At 41.4% G+C, this 22,878-nt stretch overlaps 1 pseudogene across 1 annotated transcript in view; it reads right to left on the bottom strand.

Moving 5' to 3' along the window:
- The window catches only part of LOC306887909 (NACHT, LRR and PYD domains-containing protein 3-like), a 35,754-nt pseudogene extending 21,156 nt beyond the window's left edge, over positions 1-14,598 (bottom strand). The window contains exons 1-11 of the transcript XR_013785952.1: positions 14,535-14,598; positions 12,277-12,364; positions 11,778-11,891; positions 11,536-11,655; positions 11,313-11,426; positions 10,583-10,751; positions 10,272-10,491; positions 8,428-10,192; positions 1,260-1,433; positions 700-873; positions 450-620 (exon numbers count right to left, since the gene is read on the bottom strand). The product of XR_013785952.1 is annotated as an NACHT, LRR and PYD domains-containing protein 3-like (transcript). The remainder of the gene's footprint in view (positions 1-449; positions 621-699; positions 874-1,259; positions 1,434-8,427; positions 10,193-10,271; positions 10,492-10,582; positions 10,752-11,312; positions 11,427-11,535; positions 11,656-11,777; positions 11,892-12,276; positions 12,365-14,534) is intronic.
- Positions 14,599-22,878: the final 8,280 nt, after the last annotated feature.

Genomic DNA, 22,878 nt, shown 5'->3' with positions numbered 1-22,878 from the left:
TTCTCCAGTTTGCACTTTGAGAGCAGTTTCACCCCTAAGTCTCCAGGGTGATTGTAGCTCAGATCCAGTTCTCTCAGTTGACCAGTGTTTGAGCTGAGAGCTGAGGCCAGTGAACTGCAGCCCTCCTCTGTGATCATACACCCCGACAGTCTACAACAAAAAAGAAGGAAGTTTTAGTCCAACAGGTAGCTGAATTTGTCCACACACTGGAAAAATCAAATCAGTCCAAAAAAGGTCTATCAAAAATATAATCTTTATTTTTCATATGTAAAAGTAAAAAAGTGACAGGAGAGTAAAGTGTATTAAAAAACAGATCAAAGAGCAGACGTTTCAGCCAATGCTTAAAGAAAGCTTTCTTTGAAAACTCATTGCTCTTTTTGAGCATACACAATTCCTTTTTGACTGCTAATGTTATGATACAGTGATTTTGTCATCATATTTGTGCTTACCCCAGTATCTCTAAACTACACTGTGGATCCTGCAGTCCTATTGAGAGCTGCTTCACTCCTGAATTCTGAAGATCATTACTTTTCAACTCCAGCTCTCTCAAGTGTGAATTAGATTTCAGAACTGATGCTAAATTCACACAGCAAGCATCTGTGAGACCACACCGCTTTAACCTGTTGAAAGAGGCCAATTACATCACATACCGATTTAGCTACTGACAAATCCAAACACTCTCACAAAGACAATACTTACTGGAGTTTCTGAATCCTGCAGTGTGGACTAATTAGTCCATCACAGAGCGTATTCACTCCATCATCACTTATCTTATTGTAGCTCAGATCCAGTTTCCTCAGTGGTGAGTTTCTTGATTTGAGAGCTGAGGCCAAATTTGCACAGGATAATGGTGAGTAATTACAGCCAGCCAGCCTGAGATGCAGAAGCAAAAAGCAGAAACAGCAAATAATCAATGAACAGTAACAATCTACTCACGGTTTTATATGGTCTAATAATAATGTTGTTTTTTTGTTTGTTTTTTTACAAATGTAGTTCACCTCTATGATACTACTGTGAAGGCACAAGAAAAATTTATCACATTTAATTTTTACAAGTTATTCACGGTATCTATGGCTGGTGAGAAGGTCTTTCAGGTGACAAAAATGCAGTTTTGTAATATTTGCACTGCCTTCTTTTTCTACTAAGAGGAAACACCCTTTCCTTGTAGTACATAATTTTGCATATGCTTGATCAAAGTAGTCCTTCTTTATAAAACATAATGAGGCAAAAATTATTCTGTGCAAGAAATAACTACTTACTTGAGTATTTGCAATTGACAAAATGGACTTGTTAGACCAGTCAAGAGGACCTTGACTCCAGACTTGTCTAGTTTATTGTTACTCAGATCCAGCTCTCTCAAGGGTGAGTTGACTGACTGAAAAGCCGAGGCCACTATTCCACAGGACTCAGATAAGAGATTACAACAATCCAATCTGTAAACAAGAATACATTTTATGTGTTATTAATTTTTGTCTGTTTGATTTAATGCTCAGTGACTAAGGTTATTCAGACAAATTCATTCATATTGTTACTGTGTGCATTTAAATGTGGAAAAAAAGTCTCAGTTCACTTAGCTAAATTTTGTTTAAATAATATTTAATGGACCTGTAGATAAAACAAAGCTTCAGAAATATCTAGAGGTATAGCAGTCTATATACTATGTAAGGAATAGTTGACGACGGGCTGTAGAATTCTTAGAAAATAATGCACACCGAGGTGTTAATGCGGCCACGACGCGAAGCGGAGTGCACCTCGGATGTGCTTTATTTTCTAAGAATTTAACAGCCTGAAGTCAATTATTCCACTTATAATATGGTTACCACACCTCAAGACATTGATCAGATGATATATTTCTAGGCATTTGTCCAGTTGTTCTACTTAAATTGCTATTGTGAGTAGGATGATTTTTTTCTGCAGCTCATCTGAAGCCTCCGTTGCTAATTCCAAAACCTAATTTTAAACATAGTAAAGGAGGCTTGAGCTGTTGATAGTAGACTAATGCAGTTAATACAGTTAATAACTAAGTTATGAGAGAGAGAGAGAGATTACCTCTGTGAGTCTGTGCATCTCTCAAGAGTGTTTGGCAGCAGTGTCTCTAGTTATAGTGCAACTTAGTTCAATTTCTTCACGAACAGCATCGTTGCTGTTACCTCTCTTTTAAGAAGTCATGTAGTTTTTAAGTTGTTAAACTAAGTTACTGATAAAATTGTCAAGAGTAGCGCTAACAATATTAGCGTGTATGTTAATGTGTGTGCAAACTGTACGTTATGTGCGTGCGCCTGTGAGGGAGAGAGAGAAGGAGAAATAGAGTATGTGCTTTCAGTATATAATAATGCGTAATTTTGTGGCAAAAACATGGATATGAACTGTTGTATTTATCCTTTTTTTTAACCTATATTTATCCTATATTTATTTGTTTGGCCAGTATAGTTATAGGTTTTGGTTCTTTTGCTGTTTTAGGCTGTAATGACCTTTGAAATAACTCAAATCATTTGGCAAAATGATACAGACATGTAATGCGGTCAAGAGCTGCTTGGAACTATGTTTGCCATGCATTTCCCTGAAAATAATTGCACACCTTAGAACATTCATCAGCCAATCAGATTCAAGCATTCAACAGCCCCAGTAGTATAAAAACAATTAATGTGAAGTGAAGTGACATACTGCCAAGTATGATACTCGGAATTTGTGCTCTGCATTTAACCCATCCAACATGCACACACACAGCAGTGAACACACACACACTGTGAACACACACCCGGAGCAGTGGGCAGCATTTATGCTGCGGCGCCCGGGGAGCAGTTGGGGGTTCGGTGTCTTGCTCAAGGGCACCTCAGTCGTGGTATTGAGGGTGGAGAGAGCGCTGGACATTCACTCCCCCCACCTACAATCCCTGCCGGCCGGGGGCTCAAACCCACAACCTTTGGATTACGAGTCCAACTCTCTAACCATTAGGGCACGACTTCCCCAAGTACGGTATGAATAGTGTTGTCACGATACTGGAATTTCTAACTTCGATACGATACCTTGAAAAATATCGATACTCGATACCATTTTCGATACCACGGAGAAAAAAACTGCCACAATATTAAGGGGGTATTTTTTTTTATTTAAAGATAAATATAACAAGTCGAGAACATGCGGTATATTTTACATGAACAAAAAAATGTCTTGAGGTACTGCCTTTGTTGATTTATTTATTAATCTTTTATTAATCTAGTTAAATGTTAATTGAAACTAAGGTTTACTAATACATGTACTAATTAAAATCCAAAGTTCTATTTGTTGATATTCTCATTTGCTTCATAACCAAAATATTTCCAGATATAGGGCCCTATGAAATCCGTTTTATTTTTCCCCAAATTCAGTTTTATTTTTTTCTACATTCAATTTTTTCCATTTTCATTTTTCTGGATTCCGTTTTTTTCCGTTTGAATTTTTCTGGACTCTTTTTTTTTTAATGGTCAAATTAAATGCTATTAATCTAAATTTCATTAAAATTCATTAAAATCATGAAAATTATACAATTTAACATTTAATTTATTAAAAGTGTAACAAAAAATGACACGTTTAGGGCCGTATGAATTGTTTTATTTTTTTCTCACCTTATGTTTTATTGTTACCAAATTCTGTGTTTTAGCATGTCTATTAGTGTCACGAATCCTGGCCATGCACTTCCACTCATTCACCACATGGACTTTTCACACTACACAACACATTGGACTCCATTTCCCACTATGCATTGCACAGATCAGCTGTCACCATTCACTCATCACACACACCTGATCACCATTTCACAATCACCATCACTCTATTTAAGCCTGGGATTGCTCTTGCTCACGGCCGAGTATTGTTAGCGTATATCACTCGCATAGCGATAGCAACTCTACAGAGCCATTATCCTAGTCCTAGTCTTGCCTTGTTTTCCTGCCGTGTCTGACCCTGCCCGTGTTTCCTGGATTAACCCTTCGCCTTGCCGTTTGGACTCTGTTTGCTCCCCGTTTGGATTATTGCTCTCGTCTCTGGATTATCTCTCTGCCTTGCCCCTTTGGATATTGTTCGCTGATCGTTGACCCACGCTTGCTCCACGGATTGCTCTGTCTTGCCTCCACCATACCTGTTTGCCGATGTCTGACCCTGCCTGTTTCTGACCATGTTTTATAATAAAGCCTTGCATATGGATCCGCACGTCTCACGTCTCGTCAGCCCCGTAACAGAATACTCGGCCACACAAGGATCCAGCGGCTTTTCAAGAGGACATTGGCCAGGTATGGACTGTGCACGACTGTTATTAACCCTCGAGCAGGGCTCGCGACCGCTCGAGGATTATATTCAGGAGTACTTAGACCTCGCCTATTTTTCTGATCTGCCGGACTACGTACTTATTGACTTTTTTTGTGAAGGCATTAATCAGCCGCTCCGGTCAAGGTTAATCCGCGAGGGTCCCCGTTCATCTCTCAGTCAATTTATGGACTATGCTTTACTGTGTGTGGGCTCCTCTTTTACTGTGGGTGTCGCGGAGGAACGCGACACCTCACTCACTCACAAAATGGCGGCAGCAACAGCACCCCTTCACGTCATGCCTGCCAAGCCAGAGTCTGCTCACGTCATGCCTGCCAAGCCAGAGTCTGCTCACGTCTTGCCTGCCAAGCCAGAGTCTGCTCACGTCGTCGCTGTCAAGCCAGAGTCTGCTCACGTCGTCGCTGTCAAGCCAGAGTCACACCACGTCACAGTGCTCCAGCCAGAGTCTGTCGCACCCAAGGATTTAAGGTCAGTCCTTCAAGTTCCCTGTCTGATATCCAGTGTGATGGACCCACCACTGATGTCAGTGCGAGTAGCTGGCATTCCCAGGGCCTCAACCCTGTCTGTTACAGAGACTGTTCCCCTGACCTCAGTACTTCCCGTTATGGCGGTTGCCATTTTGAGTGTGTGGGCTGCACACTGTGCTCCTGAGGCCTCTCCTGTCCACGAGTCTGCTCCAGTGCCTCCAGAGGTGGCGGCTTCCGCTGCAGAACCTCCCGAAGTGGTGGCACCCGTCCCTGAACTCGCTGTCTGCCCTGTCACGGCCACGGAGGCCGTTCCTGACCTCATGGTCTGCCCTGTCACGGCCATGGAGGCCGTTCCTGACGTCACTGTCTACCCTGTCACGGCCACGGAGGCCGTTCCTGACCTCATGGTCTGCCCTGTCATGGCCATGGAGGCCATTCCTGAACTTACGGTCTGCCCTGTCACGGCCACGGAGGCCGTTCTTGAACTCACTGTCTGCCCCGTCACGGCCATGGAGGCCGTTCCTGAACTCACTGTCTGCACTGTCACGGCCATGGAGGCCGTTCCTGAACTCACTGTCTGCCCTGTCACGGCCATGGAGACCGTTTCTGAACTCACTGTCTGCCCTGTCACGGTCATGAAGGCCGCCCCTGAACTCACTGTCTGTCCTGTCACGGCCAAAGAGGCCGTCTGTGAGCTCTCGCCCTGTCCTGTCACGGCTAAAGAGGCCGTCTGTGAGCTCACACCCTGTCCTGTCACGGCTAAAGAGGCCGTCTGTGAGCCCTCGCCCTGTCCTGTCACGGCTAAAGAGGCCGTCTGTGAGCTCTCGCCCTGTCCTGTCACGGCTAAAGAGGCCGTCTGCGAGCTCTCGCCCTGTCCTGTCACGGCTAAAGAGGCCGTCTGTGAGCTCTCGCCCTGTCCTGTCACGGCTAAAGAGGCCGTCTGTGAGCTCTCGCCCTGTCCTGTCACGGCTAAAGAGGCCGTCTGTGAGCTCTCGCCCTGTCCTGTCACGGCTAAAGAGGCCGTCTGTGAGCTCTCGCCCTGTCCTGTCACGGCTAAAGAGGCCGTCTGTGAGCTCTCGCCCTGTCCTGTCACGGCTAAAGAGGCCGTCCGTGAGCTCTCGCCCTGTCCTGCCACAGCCATAGAGACCGTCCATGAACTCTCGACCTGCTCGGTCACGGCTCCTGTGACCATGGGGACTCTCTCTGTGGTGTCTGTCTCTGTTCTCCCCAGATCCCTGATCCTGTCATGGCTTCCTGACCAGTCCGCTCTGCCGTGGAGATACTCTGCCCTGTCTACGCCACACTGGTGGGCTCTGGTCCCGTCCTGCCCTGTAACGAAGACTCTCCCAGTGTTGTCTGTCTCTGCTCTCCCGGTGTTGTCTGTCTCTGTTTCCCCCAGATCTCAGACTCTGCCATGGTTTCCTGCCCAGTCTGCTTCCTGGCTAGGGTCTTCTGCCTGGGTCTGGTGGTCGTCTGCCCCGCCATGGTGGTCTTCTGCTCGGGTCTGGTGGTCATCTGCTCCGCCGTGGTGGTCTTCTGCTCGGGTCTGGTGGTCGTCTGCTCCGCCGTGATGGTCTTCTGCTCGGGTCTGGTGGTCGTCTGCTCCGTCATGGGGGTCTTCTGCCCGGGTCTGGTGGTCGTCTGCCCCGCCGTGGTGGTCTTCTGCTCGGGGCTGGTGGTCGTCTGCTCCGCCCTGGTGGGCTCCGGTCCCGTCTGCTCCGCCCTGGTGGGCTCCGGTCCCGTCTGCTCCGCCCTGGTGGGCTCCGGTCCCGTCTGCTCCGCCATGGTGGGCTCCGGTCCCGTCTACTTCGCCCTGGTGGGCTCCCGTGCCGTCTGCTCCGCCCTGGTGGGCCTCTGCTCTGTCGGTCCTGACCTGGCCTCTGGCTCCGCCCTGGTTTCCTGCTCTGCCGGTTCTTCCTCAAGGACCTGGCCCTCCGTCCCTCCCCCTGCTCCGCCTCCGCGCCACCGCCCTCCTGGATTGTTTAGGAGCGTCTGGAAGCCGCTCCTTGGGGGGGGGCTATGTCACGAATCCTGGCCATGCACTTCCACTCATTCACCACATGGACTTTTCACACTACACAACACATTGGACTCCATTTCCCACTATGCATTGCACAGATCAGCTGTCACCATTCACTCATCACACACACCTGATCACCATTTCACAATCACCATCACTCTATTTAAGCCTGGGATTGCTCTTGCTCACGGCCGAGTATTGTTAGCGTATATCACTCGCATAGCGATAGCAACTCTACAGAGCCATTATCCTAGTCCTAGTCTTGCCTTGTTTTCCTGCCGTGTCTGACCCTGCCCGTGTTTCCTGGATTAACCCTTCGCCTTGCCGTTTGGACTCTGTTTGCTCCCCGTTTGGATTATTGCTCTCGTCTCTGGATTATCTCTCTGCCTTGCCCCTTTGGATATTGTTCGCTGATCGTTGACCCACGCTTGCTCCACGGATTGCTCTGTCTTGCCTCCACCATACCTGTTTGCCGATGTCTGACCCTGCCTGTTTCTGACCATGTTTTATAATAAAGCCTTGCATATGGATCCGCACGTCTCACGTCTCGTCAGCCCCGTAACAATTAGGCTATTTGAATGCATACAAACTATTTTTATTTATTCTTACAGTAGCCTTATGAAATGTGTTTTCCCCCTCAGAAATTCTGTGTTGTGTATTTAAATTTTACTGGATATCAGATGAAGGCATAAAACAATTTTAATTAATTTATATTTGAATTAATGAAAATTAAACATTTACATTTTTGGCAAATGAAGGGGATTTACTATTAAAATTAAAATATTTTGTGATTATTTCTTTAAAAAAATGAACAGTAGTAAGTAGTAGTATTATGTACATTCTACTAAATAATAGTAATATAGCCTATTTCTGGTACAAGGTCTTTAATAGGCTTTTAAGAAAAGTTAAACCGAACTTTTATTTTGACGGGTTGCCGTGAATACTTCTAAAGTTCTGTGTGTATGATATGAAGCTAGTTTTACTCAAATTAAATGGTAAACTGCTGGTAAAGTGCTTTCAGATCAGTTCTGGAGATATTGTTGATGTATTTTATGTCCTCATTGAGACGGCAGACGCTGAAATCACCGCGAGCGCCACATTAGTAAACACAACTGCACGTGCAGCACATTCACACAGAGACGCGCAGAACATGCAGGATTCATATTTAAATCCACTTTTGCAGCTTAATATTTACAGATACTAGTCCATATCGCGATTTGATTTAAGTGTAATGACCTACTTTTGATTAATTCATCCAAACTTTGACCAATTCCGTGACATTCCGCGTTAAACTGTAAATTCCGTGTTTATGACTGGATTCCGTGGCGTTCTATGCATCGCGGAGATCATAGATCCCTACAGATAGCGCTCCTGCTGTGTTCTTTAACAACCAGAGCAGTCATCTTTCTATTCACTTCACTTGTGCTATTTAACCAGAGCGAAGGAGACGAGTGCGGTCACGTGTGGTGCTTGTCCACGCGCCTTTGGAGAGAAGTGAAAGTGACAGCTCGGCTAGTATCGGTGTATCCATACTTCGGGAAATTAATATTGGTACCGTTCAGATATTTCAGTATCGATATTTATCGAAATATCGATATTTTTGACAACACTAGGTATGAATAATCAGTGAAAACTGACCTGGCCCTTTTGCAGATCCTGAGCACCGGCAGCAGTCTTAGCTGGTTTGCTGCTGATGTGTGGAACTTCTTCATGTCAAATTCATCTAATTCCTCCCCAGATTTCAGCAAGACATAAGCTAGTGCTGACCATTGCTCAGGCTCCAGCTCGCTACCCAAGAGCGTTCCTGATTTCATAGCAGTCTGGATTTCTTTAACCAGAGTGTTGTCATTTAGCTCATTTAAACAGTGGAACAGATTGATGATTCTCTCTGGTGATTGTTCCTGTTTGATCGTCTCTTGGATGAAATGCACTGTCATGTTTTTGTCTACACAGGGTTTACTTGAACTGCTTTTGGTGAGAAGGTCTTGCAGGAGAGTGCAGTTGGGATCAACAGAAAGACCCAAAAGGAAACGAAGGAAGAGGTCAAGATTTCCATTTTCACTCCTCAAAGCTTTATCCACAGCACTCTGATGTACATCAGAAAGATTTTTTGATTTATCTTTGACAAGAACATTTTGCCCATCATTAACACATGCAAAGTGAGCATATACCGCTGCCAGATACTCCTGGTAGCTCACATGCACAAAGCTGTAGACCTTCTCCCTGTACAGTCCCAACTCTTCTCTGAACATCTCTGTGCACACTGAGTACTCTGAGACCTTACTCACATCAATTCCACCATTTATCAGATCCTCTTCATGGAAAATTATATTGCCTTTCTCCAGTTGCTGGAAAGCCAGTTTTCCAAGATTCAGAATCAATGTTCTGTCAAAGTCAGAGAGTTTCTCTGGGTTATCAACATCAGCTCCATTGAACTTCTTATGCTTTAGGCTGATCTGAATGAGCAGGAAACGAGTGAACATCTCAGTCAGAGTTCTGGGTATTTTATCAGAATTCCCATTACTCATCATATTTTCTAGCACAGTGGCAGAAATCCAGCAGAAGATGGGCATGTGGCACATGATGTAGAGGCTCCGACATGATTTGATGTGTGTGATGATTTCATTCGCCAGGTTCTGATCAGTTATTTTCTTCCTGAAGTATATTTCTTTTTGATGGTCATTGAACCCTCGAATCTCTGTGACCCGTTGGACCCACTCAGGAGGGATCCGACTGGCTGTTGATGGTCGTGTGGTTATCCAGAGGAGAGCAGAGGGGAGCAGATTCCCCCTGATGAGGTTTGTGAGCAGCACATCCACAGGTACTTCCTCATTAATATCAAAGCAGTTGTCGTTCTTATGGAAATCAAGAGGATACTGACAGACCTCTAAACCATCTAAAATAAAAAGCACTTTCATTTTTTGAAGATCAGCTTCTTTTAGTTCAGGAGCACATTGTTGAATCAGCTGTAGAAGACTGCAATTCTCCTTTTTCTGGTTGAGGTCACAAAATGGTAGATGGATGATGACGTTGATATCTTGGTTTGCTTTCCCATCCGCCCAGTCTAGAATGAACTTCTGCACCGACACGTGCTTTCCAATGCCAACTATACCCATCGTCAGGACTGTCCTGATTTGTTTGCTTTGTCCCGGCAGCGTCTTGAAGATGTCATTACATGTGAATGTTCTTTCTGATGTGGTTCTGTTTTGTGAAATCATTTCATTCCTCAACACCTCATGTTCATTATTTATCTGTCCACTTCCACCCTCTGTCATGTACAGATCTGTGTAGATCTCCTTCAATAAACTCTGTTTACCTTGAGATGAATTTCCTTCATTTATATGCTGGCATTTGTTCTGAAGTTTTGCTTTATTGGCTTCCATGTTTTTTTGAAGAGGATTAGCTAGGTTAAAGTAAGGGATGTTAACATTAAATGAAATATTCTTAAATACATAAACAATTACATGTAATAATAGCCTTACCATTTGTCAGGAAGTGAAAAGTGATTCTCCAAGCTCCCTCTTCTCCAAAGCTCTCCACTATTTTCTTAGCAGCGTCAGAGACACTGAGCTCATCCGGCTCACTCCCTAAGCATTCTGGGTAATCCTCTGATAGTTCTCTTTTAAAAGCTTGGAAGTTTTCTGTCACCATTTTCTTCATATTATGAAGGAGCAGGGATTGACTGTCTGGCACATCAGGTTTCTGTGGTAAAATAAAAGAATATCCAACTGAACAACGTTTATCAGCCATGAATTATATAACATAAATACCTCCAGTTGAGAGGTATACTAACCGCAGTGTAGATTTTACTGTGTCCTTGGTGGTCTTGCTCCACACAGATGTTACAGATGTACTTGTTATCAGTCTTACAGAACACTTCCAGATCTCTGTGGTGCTGCGGACAGACTCCTTTAGCTGGTGTGGACTCCGCATGCTGTAGGGATTCTTCTACAGACAATTTACTGCAAGAATATTCAATATTAATCTGTTAACTTTAACTTAAATAAATGATGAGACTATTAATGTGAACTGCTTTGTAGGGCTAGGTGATTTTTCAGATTTTATAAATTCATTCCGATGTAATGTAATGCCATGTTTGTATTTTGTTTTTTGTTTTTTTTAATCAAGGAATCACTGTTTTGAATAAATAAAATATTACCAAGCATTACAATTATAATAATAAGAGGTCATGTGAGTGCATGACAGCACAGCTGATGAAGCTCTCACATGTGATGCTCTCTATGAAGGATCGTGATGTAGGACATATCACTAGTCCTGACCAGCTATTCACACAGACTATACTAGGTTATGAGACGCTACCTGAACTTTTTTAAAACTTGTGCACAACATTTTTAGAATGCTGTTTTATACATGAGATGCTACAAAATATGTAAATGTTTCAAATTTGAAATCATTATCTTGAATTGCTCAAATGTTCTGAAAAAAAATATATATATTTAATTTTCTGCCATAATGTCTAGCCCTACATTTTTTTTTTTTGCAAATGTTTAATTATACCAAACCTTTCTGTGTTTCTCTGTGTTTCATAACTGAAGTCCAGTGGAAGAGGAATTGATCTCTCACTTCTCAAAGACAGATCTGTTGATGTTGGTGAGTCTTGTCTCTCCTGTTTAGTTCTATGAGCAAAACATAACATTTATCACATGCAAATGTATATGTTTGCACATGAAAGGTAATGTATATATATATTTTCTCTTTCATGATAACTGTTTAATTATACCAAACCTTTCTGCATTTTTCTGTGCTTCACCACTGAAGTCCAGTGGAAGAGGAATTGATCTCTCACTCCTCAGAGACTGATGTGATGATGATGATGAAGGGACGTCTGATGTCTCCTGTTTAGTTCTGAGTAAAACACAGAACATTTGTCACACATAAATGAGTATTTTCACTTTTACAAATGAAAGACAGTTTATATTTTTCCTTTTTCACTTTAACTTAACTGTAAATGTTTAATTGTATCCAACCTTTCTGCATTTTTCTGTGCTTCATCTCTGAAGTCCAGTGGAAGAGGAATTGATCTCTCACTCCTCAGAGACTGATGTGATGATGATGGTGAGTCTGATCTCTCGTTTTCAGTTCTAATGGGGAAATGGGGAATATATATATATATATATATATATATATATATATATAGTTATTGCGCCCTTTCAAAAATAACATGTCCTGTATATGCCAAAGGTCATGTAATAGACCTGGTGTCTGCATTTAAGTAAAATACGATTGAATAGTGCTATATCTGTTGCTGTACATATAAAAAATCTCAAAGCAGGCATCTCTATGTGTGTCTCAAATGTAGCATGATCAACCATTTGTATGTGATTTTTCATGGATGAATGAAGTCAGCTTTACTCCCAAACTGCCAAACCCAATTCTGCTGAATTGCTATCTCTATAACAAATGTCACTAAATAAGTGTAATGCTTAATTAATCTTGAAATGTATGTGACTTTGTCATTGTCCTCACCGTTCAGAATGAAGGTCTTCTTTTGAACCGCTCATATTGGCAGAGCCATCATCATTCTCTCCAGCACTCATGATCAACTAATGTATTCCTGTCAAGACACAAGATTTTACCAATGTAGTTTAATTCCAAAAAAGTATTTTCTGTTCCCATTTTGCATATGGGAACTATGACTATTTTGTGTGTTCGCAATTCAGAATCCTCCTGTTTGAAACAAACATACACTATATTGCCAAAAGTATTGGCACCCCCTTCTAATGAACAGGTTTGACTACTTTAGTAATTTCTATGAGTACAAATCTTAATGTTTAAGCATATAATATATATAGAGAATTGTGTGCTTCTAATTTTATAGCAACAGTTTGTACAGAACCCTTTTCTATTCTAACATGACAGTGCCTCTGTGTATAAGACACGGTTCAAAAAGACATGATTGATTGAGTCAGTGTGGAAGAACTGGACTGGTCTGCAGAAAGCCAAGTCCTGATCCCAGCTGAACACCTCTGTGACTTTATATGCAGACCTTGAGCCAAAAACTCATCACCAAACACCAAAGACATTTTAATTTAAGTTTGTTGGCGCAAACCTCTAGCAACACAAAATTAAAGCATGCTGAGATTGATTAGAAAACGATTATTTATTTTTGATTATTATATTTAGTTGCTGTTGGTTTCTTTTTTTTTTTTTTCATTTATTTATTCTTTTTTTTTTTAGTTTCTTTCTCTTGCATAAATGTCTTTATTTTCGTCAAATACAGTTCTTAATACAACATTTTACCGTATACACATGTAGGCTATAGGGCATTTCTTACATTTAACAAGCTAGTTTAACAAGCATCTTAGAGGTAAAACGAAAACATGTCATATAGTCGCAAAAAGACCGATGCGGCTCGTTTAGGTGACTTGGTTTGCTTTGCATAATATAAAATGGTTTGTTGTTTTATGGATTAAATGAAACAAACCTATATTTGACCAAATAAATAAGTCAGCTGCACCCGAAGAGATTGCAAAATTGCACGCTTTGCAAACGCAAATGCTGGGTTGTTGCGAATGTCCTATAGGAGCTGGGTTACAAACACTAAAAAATGTTGCAATAAAACAACCGTGATTTTTAGAGTAGCCTATATGTGCACACTATGAAAGCAACTGATGCAAGCTGGTAATCACTAAGTGGGTCAACAAAGTGATTGCGCGAATGATCCCTTACTCTCCATCCTCTGAAAGAATGGATGAAACGCATTTGTCCGTGTTTCTCTCCGTCTCGAATCGCGCGGCTTGGTACGCTTTCAACCCTTTTTTTTTTTTAGTCTCCAGCAAGAGACTGTATGACATTCCAACCCGTTCTCATCAAAATGCGTATAAATAACACGGCTTTACACTTTCCAATAGCATATCATGCATACGCCAAAAGCCAATTTTGCGTGCATATGATACGCCAATCCTTCCCATTATCTTCAGTGGACAGCAGATGCGTACAAATACCACGCTCATTTGCAGCGGCAGTGACGTCACCAAAGCCGTGTTATTTATACGCAGTTTGATGAGAACGGGTTGGACATTCACATTACATGATTTGACTGATTTTTACGTAGAGAGGGTGACAGCGCACCGCATTAAAATAAATAATTATTAATGTTTTCATAACAGCTGGCCAAATTCAAAAAGGAAACTAAAATATATTTGAGAGCAAAGGCCCCTCCTGGTTTTAGCTTGCGTAATCTGCGTATAGGGAGGATCGGCTCTCAGCCTATTGAGCCCGCTCAGGTGGGGGAACTTTGCTTCATTACTATGAAGCAAAGTTCATTTAGATTTAGAATAACTAAGAGGTGGTAACTTGTTGATCTGAGTGCAATAATTCCAAACGAATGCCCAAAAGACGAAAATATCTGTCCTCTTTGCCGCCCTGACTGTGCTTCCGCCCTAGGCGCCTAGTCCGCCTCTGCGTATCGGAATAATTCGGTTAAATTATTGAAAAAAAAAAAATGTATGCAGGAGGGCACAGGTGACCCTTATGTATTGTGTCATTTACAGCAGATTTAACCTGTGTGTATCCTACTTATTAAAAGCTTGTTAAACAAACCTCAGTCGAGAGATCTAAAGTTTATGGCAGCTGTTGTACTATTTATTGCCTTCCAATCTATTAGCGACAGGAATCGTTTTTCTGGTCTGTGCTCTTCAATTGATGTGTAGGTTAACACCACAATATTATTCGGTATAATAGTTTTCGTAATAGACTATATGATTCAACAGATAACAACTTACCGTAAACTCAGTGATCATAAGTAGTCCCTCGTTGTTGCTTTCACTTTCGCTTACTGTGTGTCGTAGCATTAAATACTAGGAGACAAGGTCGGAGTCTTTCCGGTTCATGACACCTCATCATATTTTCTTTATTTGCCCGACAAAACCAATTTGTATTAGTGATGATCTCTACACTGCAATGCGTACATTGTTATTTATTAAATATAATAATAATAATAATTAAAAAGCAACCAGTATCAGAATCAGCCAATTAACTATAAATAAATAAATAAATAAATAAACAAACAAATAGAACCTGAATTGCCCATGAAAAATCCTGATCGGTGTATCACTAATTAAACTACTAAATAAAAGGCATCAGATTGGAAGTAGCCTATAATCTGGACTGTCTTTTTCTATCATTTCTTCAATAGGAATATCTTGTCCTTCTTAAATGCTGAGGTCAGGGATCTTTAGATGAATGAGTGACTGATGCACTGTTTAATCCAGTCCAGGATCATTGGAAATATGTGACTCTGTCTATGTGAAAGTGCACAAAACAAACCTATACATTTCACTGCAGTTTCCAGCTGAAATGAACACCAGTGGCAGTAAAATAGCACCACATTTATTCCTTATCACACAAATTATGAATTCAGAGTCTGAGAGTGAGCCTGGTGTCATTTGAAAGATTAAAGTCTGAACTTTAAAATGCATGTGGCCACTTTGATTAACTCCTAATTAGTGCTAAGTTATTTGCTGATAAATAGAAGGGGGAAAAAATCATAATTTATGAAATATGTTTTTGTGCCATGTTGATATGTCAAAAAACATCATACAGCTCAGATAGTCATGTGTCTTATGTCATTTTAAAGGTAACACAGAGCACAATAAAATGTCTCAGGTTATGTATATAACCATGGTTCCCCGAAGGGAACGAGACGCTGCATCCGGAAACGCTTTGGGAACGCTTTCAGCATGACCGCACTCTGAATCACATGTGCAATCAGTCCAATGGAAGGGCGAGGCGTCACAGGCGGGGCGATGTCACGAACAGGAAGGCTTTTAAACTTCACCCTGCCTGATGTCTGCGGGGTTTCTATTACGTGCGGCGGAGCCGGCGTCAGCTTCTAGGAATGAAGCAAGTGCTGGCAGGGATGCCGGAAGTGTGGCCTCGAGATGCAGCATCTCGTTCCCTTTGGGGAACCATGGTTACATACATAACCTGAGACATTCCCCTTCAGGAACTCGAGCTGCGGGACGCAACCCTCCATCCTTCTTTGGAACTATGTAGTTTCCATACTGCCAAGTAATCTACTAAGGGAATCAGTCTCTCGAGACTGACCTCTGGTGTAATAGGAGCGGCTAGATCGGTGCCCTGAAGCGGCGCACCGGCAGGGGACGACCGATCTAACTGCTGTAGAGACCTCCGAAGAGGTGGCGAGCTTCTCAGCTCCGCTACACACAGAACGGGCTTCCGAACCCAGGGAGAGGGCCCCAGATCTGGCAGGCGAGGAAGAAGATAGGGACTCGCCCGTCTCCATTCCCTCTGCCAGATCAGCCTGCGAGCCCCACGAGAGCAGCTTCCTCTCTGCCTCGGCCAGCACTGTGAGGAGCACTCGCAAAGGCTCCCTTCTCAAAGAGAGCCCTCTGGGAGCGAAGCGTGCGTAGCGGCCCTCAAGAGCCGACTCCGCATGCTTCGCACCCAGGCAGACCATGCACAAACTGTGTGTATCCCCACTCGTGATGTAGCGAGGGCAGGGAGGAACACACAGCTTGAAACGTGATCCGTGATCGCCCTTATGTGTTGATTTGTGTGTAGCCTTTGACATAGTGATTGTTTCTGAGAGGAATGAAATAACGAACAACACTAAATGAGACTCACAAAACAAGTATCAGACTGACAGACACACAGAGAGCTTGCTGAATGACAGAAAGCTGACACTGGCTCCGCCGCACGTGCTTTTAAGCTTCCTGGTCGTGACATCACCCCGCCCGTGATGCCTCGGCCCTTCCATTGGACTGATTGCACATGTGATTCAGAGCGCAGTCACACTGAAGCATTTTCGGACACAGCTTGAGTTCCTGAAGGGGAACAAGCTTTGACTAAGCTTGAGTGAGGCATTACTTCAAATTCAAAACTACAATTGCAAAACTGTCAAAAAAGGTAAGAAAAGAACTAAGCAGAGGCGGACAGAGTACACAGCTTCATTACTTGAGTAAAAGTACAGATACCCCTTGCTAAATTTTACTCAAGTACAAGTAAAAGTACTACAGTCAGGTGTCTACTTAAGTAAAAGTACTGAAGTACTTGTTTTTAAAAGTACTTGAGTATCAAGAGTACATTTTCTAAATATTGCATTACTACTGCCACAGTGCTTACATTTATGTACAGAAACGTCCTACATGGAGTTATGAAAAATGTTAATACCTTGGAGAATGTAAAAGGAATTGAAAGTAAAATCAAGTCATTTTCATCTTTTTACCATGTTGCTTTATTTAACATTTCTCACTTGCCCACAAGGCAATAGCACAATGGCAACGCTCTGACAAACCTCTGCTAGAGTTTTAATGGATTTTTTGCACCCACATTTGAACCTGACTGTGTTAAACACACCGCATACTCAAGAACATCAAAGCAAATGCTCAGCTTACATTAATGTATAATATCAGAAAAGAAAATTCAGCTAACAATTGTGTGTACATGTGAGTTTCTCTTTTTTCATCAATCAAATCAATAAACCTAAACCAGCAAAGGCGGCAATATAGCAATGTTCTGACACACCTCTGAACCTGACCATGTTATACACGCAGCATAGAGCAAAGAGGAGAAAATAATAATTATTTAAAAAAATCAGCTAATCAGCTGTGTTTAGGTCAGCGTACAAAGAAGGAAAAATAAAATTCAGCTCATTTGAGTGACAGTATTAAGCCCCTTCCTCTCACATTGACATACAGGCAAAGGCAGGAGAAAATACTTTTAGCTGAATAACACCATTCTCACACACACAATCTATGTGTGACAACTATATGTGTGTGTGTGTGTGTGTGTGTGTACTGTACTTCAATTCAATCAAATGTCATGAAGTCCTTGTTCAACTTGAGGAGAAGTTGTTTCTCAAAATTCTGTGAATGAATTGATCCCCTTCTTGGGGTGAAAAGCAAACCTGCTATGCTAAAAAGCCTTTCATATGCTGCTGAAGCTGGCAGGGCTGTGTTGAGCTTTAATGAGAGTGCAAGGGCAGCTGAACGGCGTTCAAAACTGCAAGGATCGAGCCAGTGGGCTATTACACCTATAAAGCTCCTTCTCCTGGCCGTCCAACAATCAGTAGTGGTGGCAATGTATGGTACCTTTTTCATTTTGTTCTTGAGACGTTCTTTCATTTTAGATGTAGCTGAATCAATCTTGCGCCGCACAGTTGTGCGGGACATGACAGCATTACTCGGTTGTAATTCTACAATAAGGTCTTGGAAGGATGGTTTCTCAACCAGGGAGAAGGACTGGAGACCTTGAACGATGAAGCGGAGGATAGCCCGATCAACCGTCTTCTGAGACACCTGCTTGGTCTCCAGCAGCTTCAGTTGCTTCGCCTTGAAGCCTGTTCCACCTTCTGATGGCCTCTTGCAGGCTGTTGAAGTCAGTTGACAGTATTCCTCCAGATGTGTCTCATGCCTTCTCTGTAAAACACAGTATAATATTCCAGTTTACACTATAATAAACTAATAAATATTAGAAAAGATACCCATCCTGTAGTCTACATAGCAGTATTATTAATTATGAAGTGCTGGTTGTTCATAATTTTCCAATGGCTCCAGACTAACTTTTTAAATTGGTTTTACTGGTGCAACTAACTTTAATTTGTGTGGACCAGCAAAGTATTTAGGTGCTTTGGGTAGCATATTTCTCATGTATTTAAATACAATTGTAGGCTACAACAATTTTTTATGGTATAACAAGACAGGTATAAGTTCACTCAAGAGCGTTCCCCCACTTGAATAGGCATTTAAGATTTACAGTTCAACAAACACTATTGTAATCCTGTCTAGGCCAGCTGAACTGTTATTAAAAAAAAAAAAGCCAAATAGCCCCTGTAGGGCTAGCTCTAGTTCGCTCTGGTGAAATAAGTGAGCTGAAATGCCCTGCTTGCAACTAGCATAGCCTACGACTGAACTAATTAGGCTTTTGCATTTTTTGTATGGTAAAAAAGACGTTTCGTACTCGAGCTCAGACTAGAAAAGATACATTGTATGCTCTCTCTATTTGTCAGGGGCATGTTAAAACATGAATCTGAAAGGACTTCAGTTGATTATCTATGTTACATGATTATCTTGCCTCGGATTATGCTAACTATTGTCAGGCCAAAGTTAGCCATCTGAATGGCTAGCTACAGCTGGCAAATAGGCGGGTGCATGTGGCTTCGACTACTCAAACGTAACCGAGAATGTAAAAAGCTGCATTATCGCAGCTAGCCAATCATTTAGTGCACTTTTCTGTAGCTAGAATCTAGCTTAGAAATATAATGAAGTTTATTTCAATGTACGTACCTTGACATGCTTCCGCAAGTTGGAGGATGCATTTTTGTAGGCGGTGATGAAGTTCTGTTTTGGTAAACACAGCAAACACTTGAAGCGAAAACTATAATGAACTTGTTCAGAAAATTTAAATAGTCTGGCGAGGTGCGGCCACGGGTTGGCACATTCCCGGGATGGACCTGCTGCGTCTTCATCCATTGTTTCGTCCATGGTTTCGTCTCTTATCTAAATCATTATCTGACCATGGAGTTGACTTTGGCGGAAAGCTGAAGGTGATTGCTGATAGGCTGTCCCAATCAGTGTCACCTGCACAATCCAATCACGTTTGAGAGGGAAACAACAAATTGAGGGTTTCCGAGATTTTTCTTTTTTCCTTTTTTTTTTTTAGAAGAATAACGGGTACTCACAGTTATTGATAGAAATGTAGCGGAGTAAAGAGTACAATATTTGCCTCTCAAATGTACTTGAGTAAAGTCATGAGTACTCCCCAAAAATGATACTCCAGTAAAGTACAGATCCCTCAAAATTGTACTAAAGTACTGTACTCAAGTAAATGTACTCCGTTACTTTCCGGCTCTGGAACTAAGAGCTAAGAAAAAGGCTGCCTTAGTTTCAAATACTGTAACTTTTGACTGCTTTTTTGATAAAAAAAAAAAAAAAAAAGATTCACATACAGCTCACATGTTGGAGCACATAAAAAAAATCCTACCTTACTTCTTTCCTGAGATACTGAATGTCAAATAAGAAAGATATAAAACATTTCACACAATTTTTCTGATATTTTGTCACCTATTTCTTAGCATGAGAATGTTGTATTATTATATATTTGTCAGACCTCTGTCATGTGTTCCTGCCTATTGTGTCCATATTTGGTTTGTTTCATGTCATTAGTAGTTTATCCTTGTCCAGCCGTGTTCGTTAATTTACCTGTGTATTTATAGTCCTGTCTGTTCAATGTTATTTGGTCTGGTCTACTTGTTACTCCCCGGTGTTTGATGTCTGCCTTGCCTTGCCTTGTCCTGCCCTGTCTTGCTGTGATGTCGACATTAAAGTCTTGTGTTTGAGTTTATGTCCTCGTCTACGTGTTCCTTGTTCCTCCCTGCTGTGTGCACTGTGACAATATTATTATTTATTGTTATTATTATTTATTATTCTTAACTGATACCTACCATTTGACTCTCCTTGCTACAATTTTGGAATTATGAGTCTTTTTTCTGTATGTCACTCAGAAAACAAAAGTTTTTAAAATGTCGCCAGGTAGTCAAGGGCTGAACAGAAATGCCTCTTTTGTTTCAAAATGCTGCAAATTTTGTATACTTTATGCTATCACCACAAAATTTGAAAAAGATACAGCCAACATGTTGCGGAACATCCACAGAAAAGGCATTATGAGTCATTATTTTTGCATATATCACTCAGAAAAAAACAACACCTTCAGGGAGGCAAAAATGCATTCAGGGCTTAAAGGGTTAATCTTTTATTTTGTAATGTTTTCTTTGTTTATTTTTGAACTTAGATTATTTTCTTATATAGTTTATTGAGCAGGCACTTCAGCACCTCATTACAGTACCCCTGGAACATAGGTCCAGACACTTCAATACCCTTCAGCATCCCTGTGACCCTAGAGACAATGGATGGATGGATGGATGGATATATTTTAGAGAATATGTTACTGACAGATCACCACTCAGCTTTAAATGGGACCTTTAGAATACCTTGACTTTTTGTATGGGCAACCCTTCACAATGAATACAAAATAAACCACCAACCTTCCGGAGATCATGTAGAATATTTCCATTTTATACTGTATACTATGTTTTATCATCTCTCTACATATTAAAGAACTGATTGTGTCTGTCTCAGTTTCTACACGTTATCTCCATTGTTGACAAATGGGCTAAATTTCATTTCATTGTGAATTGCAGTTCGGTTTCTCCTGCCATGGCATGTTCTCATCTCCAGACCCCAAGAGGCATGTGAGCTCAGTCTTTGACTCTGATCCACAACTGCACTACATGCAAATCATAGCCTGTGATCCAGTAGAGGTTTCATTCTGTCGTATAAAAGGAACGGTCACCTGACAAAGCAGGAAAATTAAAATACACTGAGACAATCATCTTTTTACCTTACACAACTGTGATTTGAAGAAATAATACATTTGATGGTTTGAAGCATTTATATATATATGTATATATATATATATATATATATATATATATATATATATATATTGCAAACAGTGAGTTTTACAAAATACCCCTTAAAAAGGCACAAAAGTTGAGAGGTTCGTTTGTACATATGCAACAACAATCGATTCTACAGTACTGTTGTCACTGATATCCAATATGCAAATTACATTGAAAAAGCATAGAATAATACAAGCATGAATCTTATGGAACCTGTTAAGAACACGTCATTCATCCCAAAATGAGCATGAAATCAATTTTAACTTTTATAAATAAGCCTATTTTATAATTATTAGTATTTTTGCTTTGTGGTATACTGTTTTGGATAATTAAGCAAACTACAGTCATTCCTACTATTGTAATATAAAATCATCTACTGACGAAAAAAAAAGTCTGTCAGTACGTGAGTTTCGTGCATCTATTATGTACTGCATTCCAATTGGCAGAAATTAAAGCATATCTAAAGTAAAAGACTAAAATAACAGGGAGTAGAAGCACTGTCAAGCAATGCGCACGTGTCTCCGCGCATATTCTGTGCAATGAAGCCCGCCGCGTTCGTCTCTATTGCACACACTTGCTATACGCGGGAGAAAGCCAAGCTCAGATTTTAAAATAGAGAGTGCATTTTTAATACTCACGTGACAAGCGTATATGTGAATGACTTCATAGGCTATAATTGATTATGGTCTATTACTGCATCGATGCAGAATCGTCCAAGCCTGCATCGCGATGCATCGATGCAACGATTAATTTCGACACCCCTAGTCTTCACGCTCTATTGCTAGCAGTTCCTCCAAAACCACATCAATATCTTCTGCACGTCTAAGGGCTGAAGCTGAAAAGGCAGCTCTGTTGCAGCGTACTGAAGGGCTTAAAATGAAGCATGCTTTAGAATTAGAAAGGATTGAAGTACAAAATGCAATGGAGAGAGTTGAACTTGAAACAGAGTTGGCTGCAGTTGATGCTAAAATGCGAGTGTTACAAAACTTTGATACTGAATGCATGGAATCTAAACTCATATCATCAGAAGGGTCTGAGTCACAAGGAGATGGTATTAATAAGTATCTGAAGAGCCATCAAGGAACGAATGGAATTAAGGAAACTGCAACCAGAACCCTCACTAGTGGAATATGCAAAAATCTTTGTTATCCCTAAAACACCACTGCAAAGAGCTTTGACACATAGGTCTCAAGGTCCTTGTCAAATGCTACCATTGACTCAGATTGGTCAATCTAGTGTAGACGCCAAATTACCACTCACGCCTTCAGGCTTAAGCAGTCAATCTGGGTGCTATTACTGATCTTATTGTGCAACAGCAAAAAATGTCTTCTCTTCCAACTAGACATGTGCCTGTATTCAATGGAGAACCACTGAACTTTAAACCATTCATGCAAGCATTTGAACACTGTATCGAAAATAAGACCAACAGTAATCGAGATAGATTATATTACCTTGAACAGTATACCTCTGGTCAACCTAAAGAGTTGGTTAGCAGTTGCCTTCATATCAGAATCAGAATCAGAATGAGCTTTATTGGCCAAGTATGTTTACACATACAAGGAATTTGTTGTAGTGACAGAAGCTCCACAGTGCAACAGAAGGACAGTAACAGGACAGGACACAGGTAATGAAACAAAATAACAGGA

The sequence above is a fragment of the Barbus barbus genome (assembly GCF_936440315.1).
Source record: "Barbus barbus genome assembly, chromosome: 21".
In the NCBI taxonomy this organism is placed as follows: domain Eukaryota; kingdom Metazoa; phylum Chordata; class Actinopteri; order Cypriniformes; family Cyprinidae; genus Barbus; species Barbus barbus.
This window is presented reverse-complemented; position numbering and strand designations above follow the sequence as displayed.